Source organism: Salmo trutta, unplaced genomic scaffold, assembly GCF_901001165.1.
Source record: "Salmo trutta unplaced genomic scaffold, fSalTru1.1, whole genome shotgun sequence".
In the NCBI taxonomy this organism is placed as follows: domain Eukaryota; kingdom Metazoa; phylum Chordata; class Actinopteri; order Salmoniformes; family Salmonidae; genus Salmo; species Salmo trutta.
This window is the reverse complement of record NW_021822608.1, coordinates 357429-376857: the sequence shown is the minus strand read 5'-3', so window position 1 is coordinate 376857 and position 19429 is coordinate 357429. Positions and strand designations below refer to the sequence as shown.

The 19429-nt window shown below is 42.1% G+C and overlaps 1 long non-coding RNA gene across 1 annotated transcript; it reads left to right on the top strand.

Annotated features, from left to right (window-relative positions):
* Positions 1-469: 469 nt before the first annotated feature.
* Positions 470-13229, top strand: LOC115182945 (uncharacterized). The gene is made up of 2 exons (XR_003873922.1): positions 470-1599; positions 12824-13229. It is a non-coding gene; the product is annotated as an uncharacterized LOC115182945 (long non-coding RNA).
* Positions 13230-19429: the final 6200 nt, after the last annotated feature.

The window sequence follows — 19429 nt, the reverse complement described above, 5'->3', positions numbered from 1 at the left end:
AGGAAACTATTTATATCACACCTTTTCCTGAAGTGAATGGTTTCACCCACCACTCTACCCGCGAACAGCCGGGTTCTTTCTTTGACATTTAAATTGCGCGCGAAGTTGACGGAAACTCAACGTTTTCATTTTGTCACATTGGCAAAAATGTAATCACGCGCGCTTTTTTTGCCGCCTTTTATTGACACCGGCCATATTCACCTTTCTTAAATTCATCCGTTACGCTTCGAACACACCGACTGTGTTTTGCGTTTCGATACACCAGAAGTACATTCATTTCCAATGGAACGCTGCGTTTGCCTTGCAGCATTGAGTTGCAGAGGCAGTTGTTGCACGTTCTGTGTGGTCAAATTGTATGTGTAGACTTGACAGAAAGTAGCAAAATGTGAATGTTGAATTTTTGTTGCACACATATGTTGCACACATGGGTGTAAAATGAGTTGAGTCAGTGAAGGTAATCTGTAGTGTGCTTGTGATGTGTACTTCTTCCTCCCAGAGGGAGCTGGCGATCAATATCACGCAACTCGGGACCAGATCGGTTGTTTGCTTTGATCTTAGGAACAGGGCGCCATTTAAAGGAGTGATTTACTGGGGGAGCTGGAAATGTGAAGGAGAACCAGTTGAAGGGGAAGATTCCCACCTCGTCGTTTGTTGCGATGTAGGCAGGATGGAGTGAAGGATGAGACAGAAGAGTCACTAGCTCTATTCGGACGCGATTCGTTTTACTGACGGGCTATTTTGAAAATATGATTATATTAAATGTATGCACAATTATTTATGAGAATATTTATTTGTAGATTACAATTTTAATGGTTTGACATTATAACAAGTAGTGTGAAAATATATTATAATGAAACAGGCAGGGAAGCAGGTCTCGAACCCTCGACCTTCTAGCCCGAAGTCAGGCGCGCTATCGACTGTGCCGCAAAAGCATGCCCGAGCAGCGGAGTTGATTTCCGTGCTTATAAACCCAGGGTCGTTACAATATTTAGAAATTTCCATGGATAACATTGGCATAATGTTTTCTGTTAGAGAGTGGAGAGGAAGGAGAGGAGGAAGAGAGAGAAGAGGAAAGGTAAAGATATGATTACAGAGCCTGACAATTTATTATTCCAAACAATGTTTTTGAAATAAAATACAAAAAATGAGGCAAGCAATGGGAATCTGTTAACCAAAGTATTTTAATCTAATAGTGTACTATTTATTATTAAAGATTGGAGAGGAAGGAGAAGGAAAAATGAAGGGAGTAAAAAGAGTGAAGCGAGGAGATTGTAGAAGATTGAGGTGGACATTTGAAGAGAAGGAAAGGAAGAAAGAGCAGTTAGATGAGTGGAGAAAAGAGGAGAGAGATTTGGAGCGGAAGAAAAAGTTCAGAGAGTAAAAGAAGAGCCGACAGAGGAGGTACAATGGCTCTTTCCAAGAAACGGAATCAATGATATATGGACAGCAGCAAGAAATAGGTTCACTGTTCCTACCATCAAGGCCATGCTTATTGTGAAGACAAACTTCAACCTCTCCTGCCAGGAGTTCATGGAGAAGCTGGCCAAAGACAGAGCAATCCTGAAGAAGATACATTCTTCTGAGAAATATACAGATTAGGTTGGTATAAGTTATATTATGTAGTTACCAATCTCATCATCGTCTTATTTCTTTATTATGTTGTTCAGTATTTCACATATACTATTGCCTGTTTCTTCAATTTCGCTCATGTTCTCTTCTGCTCTTTTTCTACCCAGACTACCAGGACCACTGAATGGCTGTTCAGATTGGACAGTTCTTGTCTTGTCTGTAGTGTTTCTGTAATACAGTTGTAGTCTCTATCACAGTGTGCCTGTTAGACTAAATACATGAAACCTGAATTGTCCCCCTTTTTTTATTTCATAGAATATAACATTGGATATTTTAATGCTATATTGACCGCCGAACTGGAAATGTCCCCGGTTTTAATTTCAGAAATCTGGTCACCTTAGCCAAAAGGCCAGGATCCACTCTCCAAAAATGTCACTCCTACTGGACCAGATTCTTCTTCAACATGTCCGTTGATGCAAGGCTCGGGTTCCGAGCTCTTCACTATCCCTTCCACTTCACTTAACTCGTCCTCACTCACGTCCATTTCCCCTTACAGCCCTTCGACATTGTGTTTCTACTTGACACCAGACAGTTTTTTTTTTTACCCTCTTGGGGATCCCTTCCCGCTCGGATCCCGTTAACGGGATCGATTTGACAACAGCCAGTGAAATAGCAGAGCGCCAAATTCAAAACAACAAAAATCTCATAATTCAAATTTCTCACACATACAAGTATTATACACCATTTTAAAGATAAGATTCTCCTTAATCCAACCACAGTGTCCGATTTCAAAAAGGCTTTACGGCAAAAGCAAAACATTAGATTATGTTAGGACACCATCTAAACAAGAAAAGCCACACAGCCATTTTCCAAGCAAGGAGAGGCGTCACAAAAACCAGAAATACAGCTAAAATTAATCACTAACCTTTGATGATCTTCATCAGATGGCACTCATAGGACTTCATGTTACACAATACATGTATGTTTTGCTCGATAAAGTTCATATTTATATCCAAAAACCCCATTTTACATTGGCGCGTAATGTTCAGAAATGTTTTGCCTCCAAAACTTCCGATGAATGAGCACAATGAGCACACATATTACAGAAATACTCATCATAAACTTTGATAAGATACAAGTGTTATGCACAGAATTATAGATACACTTCTCTTAATGCAACCGCTGTGTCAGATTTCAAATAAGCTTCACGGCGAAAGCACAATTTGCAATAATCTGAGTTCTGCGCTCAGACAACAACAACAAGCCAAACAGAAACCCGCCATCTTGGAGTCAATAAAACTAAGAAATAGTATTATAAATATTCACTTACCTTTGATGATCTTCATCAGAATGCACTTCCAGGAATCCCTGCTCCATAATAAATGTTCGATAAAGTTTATCTTTATGACCAAATACCTCCGTTTTGTTCGCGCGTTAGGTTCACTTTCCAAATGTACAAGGCGCATGCTTACTAAGTCTAGACGAAAAGTAAAGAAAGTTATACTACGATGTATAGAATCAATCTTTAGGTTGTTTTTAACATAAATCTTCAATAAAATTCCAACCGGACAAATGCGTTCTCTTTAGGAATGAGGATGAACTCAGCTCGCTCCCAAGGCCGCGCCCGTGACTGAACTCATGCCTTATCCTGGGACTCCAGGTTGCCACAGCTCTTATTTGCTCCATATTAACAGTAAAAGCATGAAACAAGGTTCTAAAGACTGTTGACATCTAGTGGAAGCCTTAGGAAGTGCAACATGACCCCACAGACACTGTAGTTTGGATAGGCAATGGTTTGAAAAACCACTCACAGACATCATTCAAACAGTTTTAGAAACTTCAGAGTGTTTTCTATCCAAATCTACTAATAATATGCATATCCTACCTTCTGGGCCCGAGTAGCAGGCAGTTTAATTTGGGTACGTTTTTCATCCGGCCGTGAAAATACTGCACCTTATCCCGAAGAGGTTTTAACTAGGCAAGTCAGTTAAGAACTGCATTTGTTCTTGCCTAGTTAAATAAAGTTAAAAGAAAATGTAAATCTTATTTCCAATGATGGTTAACTGCCTTGATTAGAGGCAGAACGACAGACTTTTACCTTGTCAGTTCGGGGATTCGACCCAGCAACCTTTCAGTTACTGGCCCAACGTTTTGATCCCTTGCCTACCTGCCGCCCCTGGTCTGTTTTCTGTTGGGATGGTCTGTGTTCTGTTGGAGATGGTCTGTGTTCTGTTGGAGATGGTCTGTGTTCTGTTGAGGATGGTCTGTGTTCTGTTGGGATGGTCGCTGTGTTCTGTTGGGGATGGTCTGTGTTCTGTTGGGGATGGTCTGTGTTCTGTTGGAGATGGTCTGTGTTCTGTTGAGGATGGTCTGTGTTCTGTTGGGATGGTCGCTGTGTTCTGTTGGGGATGGTCTGTGTTCTGTTGGGGATGGTCTGTGTTCTGTTGGATATGGTCTGTGTTCTGTTGGAGATGGTCTGTGTTCTGTTGGGGATGGTCTGTGTTCTGTTGGAGATGTTCTGTTGGGGATGGTCTGTGTTCTGTTGGGGATGGTCTGTGTTCTGTTGGGGATGGTCTGTGTTCTGTTGGATATGGTCTGTGTTCTGTTGGAGATGGTCTGTGTTCTGTTGGGGATGGTCTGTGTTCTGTTGGAGATGTTCTGTTGGGGATGGTCTGTGTTCTGTTGGGGATGGTCTGTGTTCTGTTGGGGATGGTCTGTGTTCTGTTGGAGATGGTCTGTGTTCTGTTGGGGATGAGATGGTCTGTGTTCTGTTGGAGATGGTCTGTGTTCTGTTGGAGATGGTCTGTGTTCTGTTGGGGATGGTCTGTGTTCTGTTGGGGATGGTCTGTGTTCTGTTGGGGATGGTCTGTGCTGTGATTAGTGAATCTGAAGACCAGGAGGGGAGACCAGGCTCCACAGAACACCAGGGGCTGTATGTATTAAACCTCTCAGAGTAGGGCTGATCTAGGATCAGTTTTATTGATTATATGGACAGATCCTAGATCAGCACTCCTACTCTGAGACTCTTTGTGGATAAGGGCCCAGGTCCCCCCCCGTTCTGTAATCTTATTCATTGTGATCTTAAATGCAAAACTGATCCTAAATCAGCACTCCTTCTCTGAGACGCTTTATGACATCTGTCACGGATCCCTCCGGAACCTTCATTACGCACACCTGTCCCCTATTCCCACTGAGTAGTACTTGTATAAGTGCACCCTTTGTTACAATGTCTGTTGGTGCTGTGAGTACCTGTGCTGTGTGTTTTGGGCTTTCGTGCCATTGTGGACTGCGCAGGGGATTGCGGGTCTCGTCCCGTGTGTTTATCATCGTGTGCGTGTGTTATTTATTCGAGGTACTCCTCGCTCTTTTGTTTGGGTTTCAACCCTGTGTTTTTGTATAGTGTTTGTTTGGTCTTCGTCCCCGTGCCTTTACACGGCACGCCGTAATTTGGGTACAATAAAAAAAAACTTAGGCATTCCTGTGCCTGTCTCCTGAATCATTCATACCAACGTGACAACATCTCTATTGGCTGGCCTAGCTAGCCTTCCTCCTAGACTTTGATTGTTGCTTTCATGATATGGTTATTTATATTGATTTATTTATTTTCAATTCTAGTTGATCTTTTATTTCATGTACTTTGAGATTTTTTTTGTGTAATGTAAAGCGCTTTTGCAAATGTAACACAATTATTATTATTTTGACGTAGCATATTTCTAGCGAGGTAACTTACAGATTACAACTCCCCACTAACTATCGGATATCACCATTTTATCATGAAGTAACTTACAGATTACAACTCCCCACTAACTATCGGATATCACCATTTTATCATGAAGTAATTTACAGATTACAACTCCCCACTAACTATCGGATATCACCATTTTATCATGAAGTAATTTACAGATTACAACTCCCCACTAACTATCGGATATCACCATTTTATCATGAAGTAATTTACAGATTACAACTCCCCACTAACTACCGGATATCACCTTCTTCTCATGAAGTAATTTACAGATTACAACTCCCCACTAACTACCGGATATCACCATCTTCTCATGAAGTAATTTACAGATTACAACTCCCCACTAACTACCGGATATCACCATCTTCTCATGAAGTAATTTACAGATTTACAACTCCCCACTAACTACCGGATATCACCATCTTCTCATGAAGTAACTTACAGATTACAACTCCCCACTAACTACTGGATATCACCATCTTCTCATGTTTCATGTTTCTCTCCTGAAATATGTTGGATAGATATTCCTTAAACATATAACTATAATACATGGACATAGTATAAAGTATGAAAGGGCTTATTTTTATCATTCATCATATGTGTATATGTTTTGTTATACTTTAATTGTGTACTAGATCGTATGGGTTGAAGTGTTTATTGTGGACTAGATCATATGGGTTGAAGTGTTTATTGTGTACTAGATCATATGGGTTGAAGTGTTTATTGTGTACTAGATCATATGGGTTGAAGTGTTTATTGTGTACTAGATCATATAGGGAAACATGTTTTTTTTCTCAGATGTACAGTGTACGTGGAAAGTATTCAGACCCCTTAACTTTTTACATATTTTGTTACATTACAGCCTTATTCTAAAACAGATTCAATTGTTTTTTCCCTCATCAATCTACACACAATAGTACACCTGGTGTGAGTTACTAGTATAGTTAGTAGTTAGAGGAGTACACCTGGGGTGAGTTACTAGTATAGTTAGTAGTTAGAGGAGTACACCTGGGGTGAGTTACTAGTATAGTTAGTAGTTAGAGGAGTACACCTGGGGTGAGTTACTAGTATAGTTAGTAGTTAGAGGAGTACACCTGGGGTGAGTTACTAGTATAGTTAGTAGTTAGAGGAGTACACCTGGGGTGAGTTACTAGTATAGTTAGTAGTTAGAGGAGTACACCTGGGGTGAGTTACTAGTATAGTTAGTAGTTAGAGGAGTACACCTTGGGTGAGTTACTAGTATAGTTAGTAGTTACATGAGTACGCCTGGGGTGAGTTACTAGTATAGTTAGTAGTTAGAGGAGTACGCCTGGGGTGAGTTACTAGTATAGTTAGTAGTTAGATGAGTACACCTGGGGTGAGTTACTAGTATAGTTAGTAGTTAGAGGAGTACGCCTGGGGTGAGTTACTAGTATAGTTAGTAGTTAGAGGAGTACGCCTGGGGTGAGTTACTAGTATAGTTAGTAGTTAGATGAGTACACCTGGGGTGAGATACTAGTATAGTTAGTAGTTAGAGGAGTACACCTGGGGTGAGTTACTAGTATAGTTAGTAGTTAGATGAGTACGCCTGGGGTGAGTTACTAGTATAGTTAGAAATGACCTGTGAAATGATTCCAATATCAAATCCAATTTATTGGTCACATACAGATGTTATTGTGAGTGAAGTGAAATGCTTGTGCTTCTAACTCCGACAGTGCAGTAATATCTAACAAGTAATATCTAACAGTTTCACAACATATACCCCAAAATACACGTAAATCTAAGAACCGGAGCCGCCTCCTCTGTTGGAGGATCCGCGGGATGAGAAGGTTATGTGTACTGTACCAGAGCCGCCATAGACAGTAGTTACCCACCCTACCCTCCCTTTTTTTGGGGGGGGGGGGTTGTTGTTGTTGTTTTGTTTAGGTGCATTCGGAGTCTGCACCTTTGGGGGGGGTACTGTCACGTCCTGACTGTAGAAAGATGTTATTTTCTATGGTAGAGTAGGTCAGGGCGTGACGGGGGTTTTCTAGTTTAGTTTTTCTATATTGTCACGTTCTAGTTTTGTATTTCTATGTTGGGTTTTGTTTGGGATGATCTCCAATTAGAGGCAGCTGGTCCTTGTTGTCTCTAATTGGAGATCATACTTAAGTAGGGGTTTTTTCTACCTGGGTTTGTGGGAGATTATTTTTGAGTTTGTGTAAGTTGCGCGTCACGGTTTGTTGTTTTCGTTCTTTAGTTTATGTGTATGTATTGCATAGTTTCACAGTGAAAATAAAATGTGGAACGACACACACGCTGCACTTTGGTCTGCTCCTTTCTACGACAGCCGTGACAACTAATTTAATTTGACTGTGTAACTTTGCTCTCTCGCTCTCCTCGCTGAGCCCGGCCGGGTGGGCATTTCCCCTTTATATCCAGAATGTGGGCATGTAGAGTATCTGGCGAGTAAAGTAATGCTTGTAGTGATGACATAGGGATCTAACAACAACAGAGATACTGCATTCAAAACAACTGGGAATTCTGAAATCGCCGACTTCCAGAGTCAGTGCATTCAAGATAACTAAGAACTCTGGAAATAAAGAAACTGACTGGCAAAATCGTTTTGAACGGTCATCCAGCTCTGAATTAAAAGTCGGAAACTCTGGCATCTTTCTAAAGCTCCGACTTCCTGACCTGAAGATCATTGACGTCATTGTTTTACATCATTTTCCCCCTGAGTTCCCTGTTGTCTTGAAAGCACCAAAAAAAAACTCTCGTTTATAACAACAACAAGCATGGCGTCGCACAATTACACAAGGAACACAGCATGTGGAAAGTGAAGGGTCTGTTGCAGTCTCTGCTGAAGAGAGTCTTGAAAAGTTCCATGTGATTTTGGAGTGGAAAGAAGATGGTTCCTCAATGGTAGGGAAAAGGGATTACATCGGGTGTTTGTAGTTGGTACCAAATGGGGAAGACAACAGTCCATGTGGATGGCTGGACAGGCTGTATGCCTACGAATTGTTCTCCTCCTTTTTTCAAGTGATATTTTTGTCATCCTAGGCTGCCTGTCATCTATGCATAGTCACTTCACCCCTACCTACAGGTACAAATGACATCGACTAACCTGTACGCCCACACACTGACTCAGTACCGGTACTCACTGTATATAGCCTCGTTATTGTCATGTTAATGTTACTTTTTATTATTTTAGATGATTTAGTAAATATTTTCTTAACTCTTTCTTGAACTGCACTGTTGGTTAAGGGCTTGTAAGTAAGCGTTTCAAGGTAAGATCTACACACGTTGAATTCGGCGCATGTGACAAATAACGTTTGATTTGATTTCACATCAACTGATTTGTAAAAAAAAAAGATATCTGACTGTGTAAATTCATTGGGTAGGCCTATAGGCTATTCACATTAGTACTATTCCTTATCATTCCTCTTTAGCTCTTGGAGTCCCTGGACATCAATCACATCAACCACCCGAGCCACTGCCTGTTCACACCGCTACCATCCAGAAGGCCAGGTCAGTACAGGTGCATCAAAGCTGGGACCCAGAGACTGAAAAACAGCTTCTATCTCAAAGGCCATCAGACTGTTAAACAGCAATCATTAACTCAGAGGCTACTAGAAGCACAAGCATTTCGCTACACTTGCATAAACATCTGTATGTGACAAATACAATTTGATTTGAAAAGCTACACTAGGCATACAATAGCTTGTTGTCCACTTACTCCAGCTTGCTCTTGCTTGCTGAATGTAAAACACAGAAACCAAAGGAACTGGGGTGTATTCATTACACAGTTTCTGTTGCAAAACTGTTCTTAAAAGGAAGGAAATGGGGAGGGACCTTCCTGAATTTTTCCAATAGAAACTCTGGTTTTACTCTGTGTGCTTCCATTTGGTTATAAACGGTCAACTGTTTATGTAATGAATACGCCCCTGGCTAGTAAGGAGAGAGAGAGGCTGTATGGTACTGGTACCCTCTGTATATAGCTCCACATTGATCTGGTACTTCCTGTATATAGCTCCACATTGATCTGGTACTGGTACTTCCTGTATATAGCTCCACATTGATCTGGTACTGGTACTTCCTGTATATAGCTTCACATTGATCTGGTACTGGTACTTCCTGTATATAGCTCCACATTGATCTGGTACTGGTACTCCCTGTATATAGCTCCACATTGATCTGGTACTGGTACTTCCTGTATATAGCTCCACATTGATCTGGTACTGGTACTCCCTGTATATAGCTCCACATTGATCTGGTACTGGTACTTCCTGTATATAGCTCCACATTGATCTGGTACTGGTACTTCCTGTATATAGCTTCACATTGATCTGGTACTGGTACTTCCTGTATATAGCTCCACATTGATCTGGTACTGGTACTCCCTGTATATAGCTCCACATTGATCTGGTACTGGTACTTCCTGTATATAGCTCCACATTGATCTGGTACTGGTACTCCCTGTATATAGCTCCACATTGATCTGGTACTCCCTGTATATAGCTCCACATTGATCTGGTACTGGCACTCCCTGTATATAGCACCACATTGATCTGGTACTGGCACTCCCTGTATATAGCACCACATTGATCTGGTACTGGTACTCCCTGTATATAGCTCCACATTGATCTGGTACTTCCTGTATATAGCTCCACATTGATCTGGTACTGGTACTTCCTGTATATAGCTCCACATTGATCTGGTACTGGTACTTCCTGTATATAGCTCCACATTGATCTGGTACTGGTACTTCCTGTATATAGCTCCACATTGATCTGGTACTGGTACTCCCTGTATATAGCTCCACATTGATCTGGTACTGGTACTTCCTGTATATAGCTCCACATTGATCTGGTACTGGTACTCCCTGTATATAGCTCCACATTGATCTGGTACTGGCACTCTCTGTATATAGCTCCACATTGATCTGGTACTGGCACTCCCTGTATATAGCACCACATTGATCTGGTACTGGCACTCCCTGTATATAGCACCACATTGATCTGGTACTGGTACTCCCTGTATATAGCTCCACATTGATCTGGTACTCCCTGTATATAGCTCCACATTGATCTGGTACTGGTACTCCCTGTATATAGCTCCACATTGATCTGGTACTGGTATTCCCTGTATATAGCTCCACATTGATCTGGTACTGGTACTTCCTGTATATAGCTCCACATTGATCTGGTACTGGTTCTCCCTGTATATAGCTCCACATTGATCTGGTACTGGTACTCTCTGTATATAGCTCCACATTGATCTGGTACTGGTATTCCCTGTATATAGCTCCACATTGATCTTGTACTGGTACTCCCTGTATATAGCTCCACATTGATCTGTTGCTCCCTGTATATAGCTCCACATTGATCTGGTACTCCCTGTATATAGCTGCACATTGATCTGGTACTGGTACTCCCTGCATATAGCTCCACATTGATCTGGTACTCCCTGTATTAAGCTCCACATTGATCTGGTACTGGTTCTCCCTGTATATAGCTCCACATTGATCTGGTACTCTCTGTATATAGCTCCACATTGATCTGGTACTGGTACTCCCTGCATATAGCTGCACATTGATCTGGTACTGGTACTCCCTGCATATAGCTCCACATTGATCTGGTACTCCCTGTATTAAGCTCCACATTGATCTGGTACTCCCTGTATATAGCTCCACATTGATCTGGTACTGGTTCTCCCTGTATATAGCTCCACATTGATCTAGTACTCCCTGTATATAGCTCCACATTGATCTGGTACTGGTACTTCCTGTATATAGCTCCACATTGATCTGGTACTGGTACTCCCTGTATATAGCTCCACATTGATCTAGTACTCCCTGTATATAGCTCCACATTGATCTGGTACTGGTACTTCCTGTATATAGCTCCACATTGATCTGGTACTGGTACTTCCTGTATATAGCTCCACATTGATCTGGTACTTCCTGTATATAGCTCCATATTGATCTGGTACTGGTACTTCCTGTATATAGCTCCACATTGATCTGGTACTGGTACTTCCTGTATATAGCTCCACATTGGTCTGGTACTGGTACTTCCTGTATATAGCTCCACATTGATCTGGTACTTCCTGTATATAGCTCCACATTGATCTGGTACTGGTACTTCCTGTATATAGCTCCACATTGATCTGGTACTGGTACTTCCTGTATATAGCTCCACATTGATCTGGTACTGGTACTTCCTGTATATAGCTCCACATTGATCTGGTGCTGGTACTCCCTGTATATAGCTCCACATTGATCTGGTAATGGTACTTTCTGTATATAGCTCCACATTGATCTGGTACTGGTACTTCCTGTATATAGCTCCACATTGATCTGGTACTGGTACTTCCTGTATATAGCTCCACATTGATCTGGTACTGTTACTTCCTGTATATAGCTCCACATTGATCTGGTACTGGTACTTCCTGTATATAGCTCCACATTGATCTGGTACTGGTACTTCCTGTATATAGCTCCACATTGATCTGGTACTGGTACTTCCTGTAAATAGCTCCACATTGATCTGGTACTGGTACTTCCTGTATATAGCTCCACATTGATCTGGTACTTCCTGTATATAGCTCCACAGTGATCTGGTACTGGTACTTCCTGTATATAGCTCCACATTGATCTGGTTCTGGTACTTCCTGTATATAGCTCCACATTGATCTGGTACTGGTACTTCCTGTATATAGCTCCACATTGATCTGGTACTGGTACTTCCTGTATATAGCTCCACATTGATCTGGTACTGGTACTTCCTGTATATAGCTCCACATTGATCTGGTACTGGTACTTCCTGTATATAGCTCCACATTGATCTGGTACTGGTACTTCCTGTATATAGCTCCACATTGATCTGGTTCTCCCTGTATATAGCTCCACATTGATTTGGTACTTCTTGTATATAGCTCCACATTGATCTGGTAATGGTGCTCTCTGTATATAGCTCCACATTGATCTGGTACTCCCTGTATATAGCTCCACATTGATCTGGTACTTCCTGTATATGCAGTACCAGTCAAATGTTTGGATACATCTACTCATTCAAGGGTTTGTCTTTCTTTTTACACAGTTGCAGCTACAGTATGCTTAACAGTTCTAATATTATGGTACAACTAGACGGACTCTTCATCGTCATGGTGCTTTTTGATAAGGTACGTTTACAAACATTGGTTGTGGTACACTGCCAGGACCGGCAGGGGGATTGGGCCTGAACCTTCCCTGGGAGGAACACACCCAGAACTCACTTCGTCACCCCTTCCAGTGCGTCCTAGGAACGCCGCCCACGTGTGGCCCCAGTGCGCCGTCCGCTGTCAGAAGGATCAGGTGGACTGCCACTGCAGTGAGGCTCCCGTGTTCCATACTGGTGATCGCGTCTAGCTCTCCACCAGGAACCTCCTCCCTGCCCTGTCGGAAGCTGAGCCCCTCAATGTCCTCCAGAGGGTCAATGAGGTAACCTATTGTTTAGAACTCCCCACCAACTACCGGCTCTCACCCTGTTTTCATGTTTCCCTCCTCAGGCCGGTGGTTCCTGGTCCCCTGGCTGATGCCGTCCCCCACGACACCCCTCCGCCTCCCTTGGAGATCAAGGGGAGCCGCGCACTGTCATGCCTACTCCTGCTCCCTCCTTCCGGCGCTCGTCTAATCACCGGTCCTGGCAACCCACATTGCACACATCTGGCAACCATCATTGCGCAGCACAGCTGGTCCCCATCGTTAAGCACACCTGGACTTCATCACCACCCTGATTAGTCTCCCTTCATATAGTAGCTTCAATCATCAGGCAGTATTGGTTTTGGTTACATTCAGTACGCTGCTCCTGTTTTGTATTTTCTTCTGCACATGCTTCCTGACTCACTGCGTATACATTACAGAATATGAGTTTGGGGGCTAAATTTATTAAATATTAAAGCATTAAACCTCTCACTAAATGCGTCATTCATACATAAGTTATACTTAAACCCAAAATGGTTCTCCAGTCGATTATTAAGATAGGATCATCCTTTTTTTTGAAATGGCCTTTTTGCCTTTATACAGATTATAACTTCTAATTTCCGACTAATTGAAAATGAAACTTTGTTTAAAATATCTCGGATTTACATACAGAATAATACAATATGGTCTGAGACCAGGTTGGTTCCAATGGCCCGGACCATAATGACTGAAGGCAGCCACACCCCAAAAAAATTAAACAAATGTTTTCAAACGTTGCGTCCTGCTGTACACGCCAGAGAACGGCAGAGTGGAGAAGAAGAGTCAGGATGTTATAGGAGATTAAGTCAAAACTCAAACATGAAAATAACTGCCTAGAAAATAACCATGCTCCAGGACACATGGAGGTAGAATAATGTCATGTTTTATCTGAAAAGGTTTTATATAAGAGAAATGTAAATATAATGAAATGTACAAAAAGACTTGTGTGATTTTATTGCAAACTGATTTTATTGCAAACTGATTGTAATTCTTAAGGATATTTCCATTGAGATGAATGCATTGTACACTTGTAGGCAGTGTGACAACAGATACAGAACTTTATAACTACATAACCACCCTGTTTAATTTGTTAGGAAAGACAACATAGATGAGGTAAACCAGTATCAGTATCTATAGTCAAATCAAGATGAATGCATATGAGTATATTATTTAAGCCCCTAGAGTTGATGCACCGGTGTGTCAATCTAAATTTACATAACAAAAACAATCCACATCAAAAATCGTCAGTTTAACATAGAGATCTCAATCCACCGCATCTGCCAGTGTCTCACTTCCTCATCTGCCAGTGTCTCACTTCCTCATCTGCCAGTGTCTCACTTCCTCATCTGCCAGTGTCTCACTTCCTCATCTGCCAGTGTCTCACTTCCTCATCTGCCAGTGTCTCACTTCCTCATCTGTGGTGAAAGGTGGCAGAACTAGAGCTGTGTTTGTCAGACCAGGAGTCATCCCCAAAATTGGAAGTACATCGGATCTATATAAATTGGATCTATATTGATTTTATATATATATTTATTTTTTATACCTAAAGGGGTCCTAAAATTCAAAATCAAATAACTAAATGATCCATAGTATGACCATCTTAAAACAATTCCATGTCCATGTCAGCTTACTACCCCCCCCCCCCCCCCAACATCTTAAACTCTAAGGAATTATAGCATGTAAGGTCAAGCAAATATTCAATAGTCAAGAATTTTGTTTAAAATAATTCAGTGGTTAATCACCAACCGCAGTAGACCGTCTCCTTTAAAGAACACCTCTAACAATAGCCTGTGGCTTTAATTTAGCCATGATAAAAATCTTCTCCAAGTCTGCCTTCACACTTTTTGCTGAATAATGTAAGAAACTTAATTTTGAAATATATATATATACATATATATATAGATCTGGAGTCTCTAAGACAGTATGAAGTATTCTCTCTGACTGATTAGTTCGACCAGATTTTCCCTGACTTCCCTGAAATGCTCTCGCACCTGTATAATTTGATGATATTTTAAAATGTCATCATGCAATGCCTTTACTATTTCTCGTGGAAAAGGCCAAAGGTTTGAAGAAAAAAGTTGACCGTAAAATGTTCCACTCAAAAGAGATTGACCAATGTCTTCATCAATAATTTTATATCTGATAATGCCTGGTTCGGAATAAACCCCAGAATCTATAACGATAGTCTTAGATTTAGATTCCTTGTACTTAAGGAGCAGCTGCTCCAGGTTTTTCTGGTAGATTAAGATGGCTGCTAGCGCTTGGTGGCTGTCAGCCCCCTCCTCCAGTCGAGCCAGGTGAATCAGCAACTGGACATGGAAGGCTGCTCCGTTGACCCAGATCTTGAGTGAACGAGTCTTCATGTGGTCATGTAGCATGGAGTTCTTCAGAGTTGTCAGCGCAACACTAAGTCTGCGCTCCACATACACGATGCCGCTCTTCATCTTAGCCTCATTATTTATGTTCATCGTACATCTCTTGAGGGCTTCCTCCATTTCATTGTACACCGTGGACGCCTTCTCTTCTGCAAATACGCGGCGCAGAATGTCTGCGCTGTTCTCTTCTGGGATCAGGTCCTTGATGGAAGCCGTGACTATGTCTATCACTATAGATATGATTAAAGCCCCGAAGCCTGATGCTTTTGGTATACGGGTGAGTCCCCCTAAGCATGTCACTAGGCTCTTAGTCCAGATTGGTATGTCGCTGACCACTTCCAGTTTTCGTCCATTGTACTGCTTGTTCAGATTATCCAGGGCGTTCGGGGTGAAGAATGTCTGGAAAGTATGGTCAATTCCCAAATCCCAGGGAGTGGTGTTGAAAATATGTGTGACTGCTGTAGATGCAGTGTTCTCTGAGCTTGTTGCTGAGTTTCCCATTGCTTCTAAGTTTCTGAATAGAGTTTTTAAGAAGTCACCTCTAAATTAGGCTACTGTGGGCTCTTCTTGATGTTGTTAGGAGAATGTGACTGGAAGAATGGCTGTTGCTGTCTCTTTATGTTGCTTTTCTAAATGTAATCAAAAGTAAATTCATGTAAATAGAATGTTTGAACAGGGTTGGACTTTGCAGGGTTTTACTGGAAACCTCTAAATGCCTGCTTATGTCTGCAAATGCGGCCCCGGTGTGTTTACTGACAGGGTAAGCACACACACACACACACACACACACACACACACACACACACACTGTAACGGCTGTCTTTAGAGAGAGTGGACCAAAATGCAGCGGAGTTAGTGTTCGTCATATATTTAATGATCAAACAGACACTATACAATACAAAACAATAAACAGACAACCAAAACAGTCCTGTCACGTTTAACACAGTAACAAGAACAATTACCCACAAACCCCAAAGGGGAAGTAGGCTACTTATGTGTGACTCCCAATCAGCAATAACCCTCTACAGCTGTGCCTGATTGGAAGCCACACGGCCAAAATAAACGAAACAAACCAACCTACACACTTCTCTCCTGCCACGTCCTGACCCAACTACACCCTCTACTGGTCAGGACGTGACACACACGCACACACACGTGCTGTCTCCTAGGCTGCGTGCCGCCCCCAAGAGCAGAACCAATCACATGCCAAGAACTATGTTTTTTTCCCCCATCGAGCCACATTCAAACAGAGCCGGACAGACAGGTTCCAATCCAAGTGCCAATTCAGTTTATCTCCAGGGGTTTAGACTTGCTGGATGATTTGAAAATAGCTTTTTGTCCACACCAGTGGTGGGCTTTGTGTAGAAAGAAAGATACATATGAAGAAAAGAACCCCATACCTACTGTGAAATATGGTGGTGGATCTTTGATGTTATGCGTCTATTTTGCTTCCTCTGGGGCTCTTGTCAAGGTCAACGGCATCATGAACTTTAACCGGTACCAGTACATTTTGCCAAAAACCTGGTTGCCTTGACCGCAAGTGGATCTTCCAGCAAGGAAATTACGCCAAGCACACATCAAAGTCAACATTTTGCAATGGCCATTTCAGTGTCTGGACTTGAACCCCATTGAAATCCTGTTGGTTTGAATTAAAGGGGGCAGTCCATAAGTGCGGACAAAGAATATCAAGGATCTAGAAAAGTGGCCCAATACATCACTGGTGCAAAGCTGCCTGCCATCCAGGACCTCTACACCAGGCGGTGTCAGAGGAAGGCCCTAAAAATTGTCATAGAGTCCAGCCACCCCAGTCATAGACTGTTCTCTCTACTACCGCATGGCAAGCGGTACCAGAGTGCCAAGTCTAGGACAAAAAGGCTTCTCAAAAGTTTTTACCTCCAAGCCATAAGACTCCTGAACAGGTAATCAAATGGTTACCCAGACTATTTGCATTGTATACCCCCCCCCATCACCCCTCTTTTACGCTGCTGCTACTCTCTGTTTATCATATATGCATAGTTACTTAAACTATACATTCATGTACATACTACCTCAATTGGCCCGACCAACCAGTGCTCCCGCACAGTGGCTAACCGGGCTATCTGCATTGTGTCCCACCCACCACCCACCAACCCCTCTTTTACGCTACTGCTACTCTCTGTTCATCATATATGCATAGTCACTTTAACCATATCTACATGTACATACTACCTCAATCAGCCTGACTAACCGGTGTCTGTATATAGCCTTGCTACTCTTATTTTCAAATGTATTTTTACTGTTGTTTTTTTTCTTTACTTACCTACACACACACACACACACACACACACACACACACACACACACACACACACACACACACACACACACACACACACACACACACACCTTTTTTTCGCACTATTGGTTAGAGCCTGTAAGTAAGCATTTCACTGTAAGGTCTACTACACCTGTTGTATTCGGCACACGTGTGACAAATAAACTTTGATTTGATTTGATTTTGTTCTGTATGGAGGAACGGTCTTAGATCCCTCCCAATGTGTTCTCTATGGAGGAATGGTCTTTGATCCCTCCCAATGTGTTCTCTATGGAGGAATGGTCTTAGATCCCTCCCAATGTGTTCTCTATGGAGGAATGGTCTTAGATCCCTCCCAATGTGTTCTCTATGGAGGAATGGTCTTAGATCCCTCCCAATGTGTTCTCTATGGAGGAATGGTCTTAGATCCCTCCCAATGTGTTCTCTATGGAGGAATGGTCTAATCCCTCCCAATGTGTTCTCTATGGAGGAATGGTCTAATCCCTCCCAATGTGTTCTCTATGGAGGAATGGTCTAATCCCTCCCAATGTGTTCTCTATGGAGGAATGGTCTAATCCCTCCCAATGTGTTCTCTATGGAGGAATGGTCTAATCCCTCCCAATGTGTTCTCTATGGAGGAATGGTCTAATCCCTCCCAATGTGTTCTCTATGGAGGAATGGTCTAATCCCTCCCAATGTGTTCTCTATGGAGGAATGGTCTAATCCCTCCCAATGTGTTCTCTATGGAGGAATGGTCTAATCCCTCCCAATGTGTTCTCTATGGAGGAATGGTTTAATCCCTCCCAATGTGTTCTCTATGGAGGAATGGTCTAATCCCTCCCAATGTGTTCTCTATGGAGGAATGGTCTAATCCCTCCCAATGTGTTCTCTATGGAGGAATGGTCTAATCCCTCCCAATGTGTTCTCTATGGAGGAATGGTCTAATCCCTCCCAATGTGTTCTCCCATCTCATTACCATGTTTTGTTAATAAGGAAGATTATTGTGAGAAGGGGCGACGAGTGTGTGTGTGTAGGGGGCATTTATACAGTACCCTATTTATGCAGTGTTCACCAACAGTCTCTGGTTTAGACAGGGCCTCTCCAGAAGTTGAGGGTGGGGTATGTTACGCTCAGTACGCTATATATGCAATATACAGTACCCTATATACCGTATGCAGTGATCACCAACAGTCTCTGGTTTAGACAGGGCCTCTCCAGAAGTTGAGGGTGGGGTATGTTACGCTCAGTACGCTATATATGCAATATACAGTACCCTATATATGCAGTGATCACCAACAGTCTCTGGTTTAGACGTGGTTGCCATAGCACTATCACAACTGATTTTTCTAGATTCATTTAACCAAAGCTTAGCTGGTCATTGAGTACCATTGGATCTGGCTTGTTCTTGTGAACCACCGGTGGGGTGTCTATTGAACTGAATTCTTATTTTAATATTGTGAAACTATTCCTTTATAAATTATTTTTTCAAAAGAAACATGAAACATCTAATAGTTATAGTGTAAAAGCCGGTGAGCTGGGGAAGGGGAAAGGGGATACCTAGTCAGCTGTACTGTCACGCCCTGACCATAGAGAGCCATTGTTTCTCTATGTTGAAGTGGTTCAGGGCGTGACTTGGGGGTGATCTAGTTTATTTATTTCTATGTGGGTTCTAGGTTTTATTTTCTATGTTGGTGATTTGTGTGATTCCCAATTAGAGGCAGCTGGTAATCGTTGTCTCTAATTGGGGATCATACTTAAGTAGCATTTTTTTCCACATGTGGGTTATGGGGTATTATTTATGTTTAGTAGCTTGTTTGATTATCATAGTAGTCACGGTTCGTTTATTCGTTATTTGTTTTGTATTTGCATTAAGTTTCACTTTCTAATAAAAGATGTGGAACGCTACTCACGCTGCGCCTTGGTCCGTCTATTCCAAAGAATGTGACATGGACTTTGCAGGGTTTTACTGGAAACCCTGTGGGTCA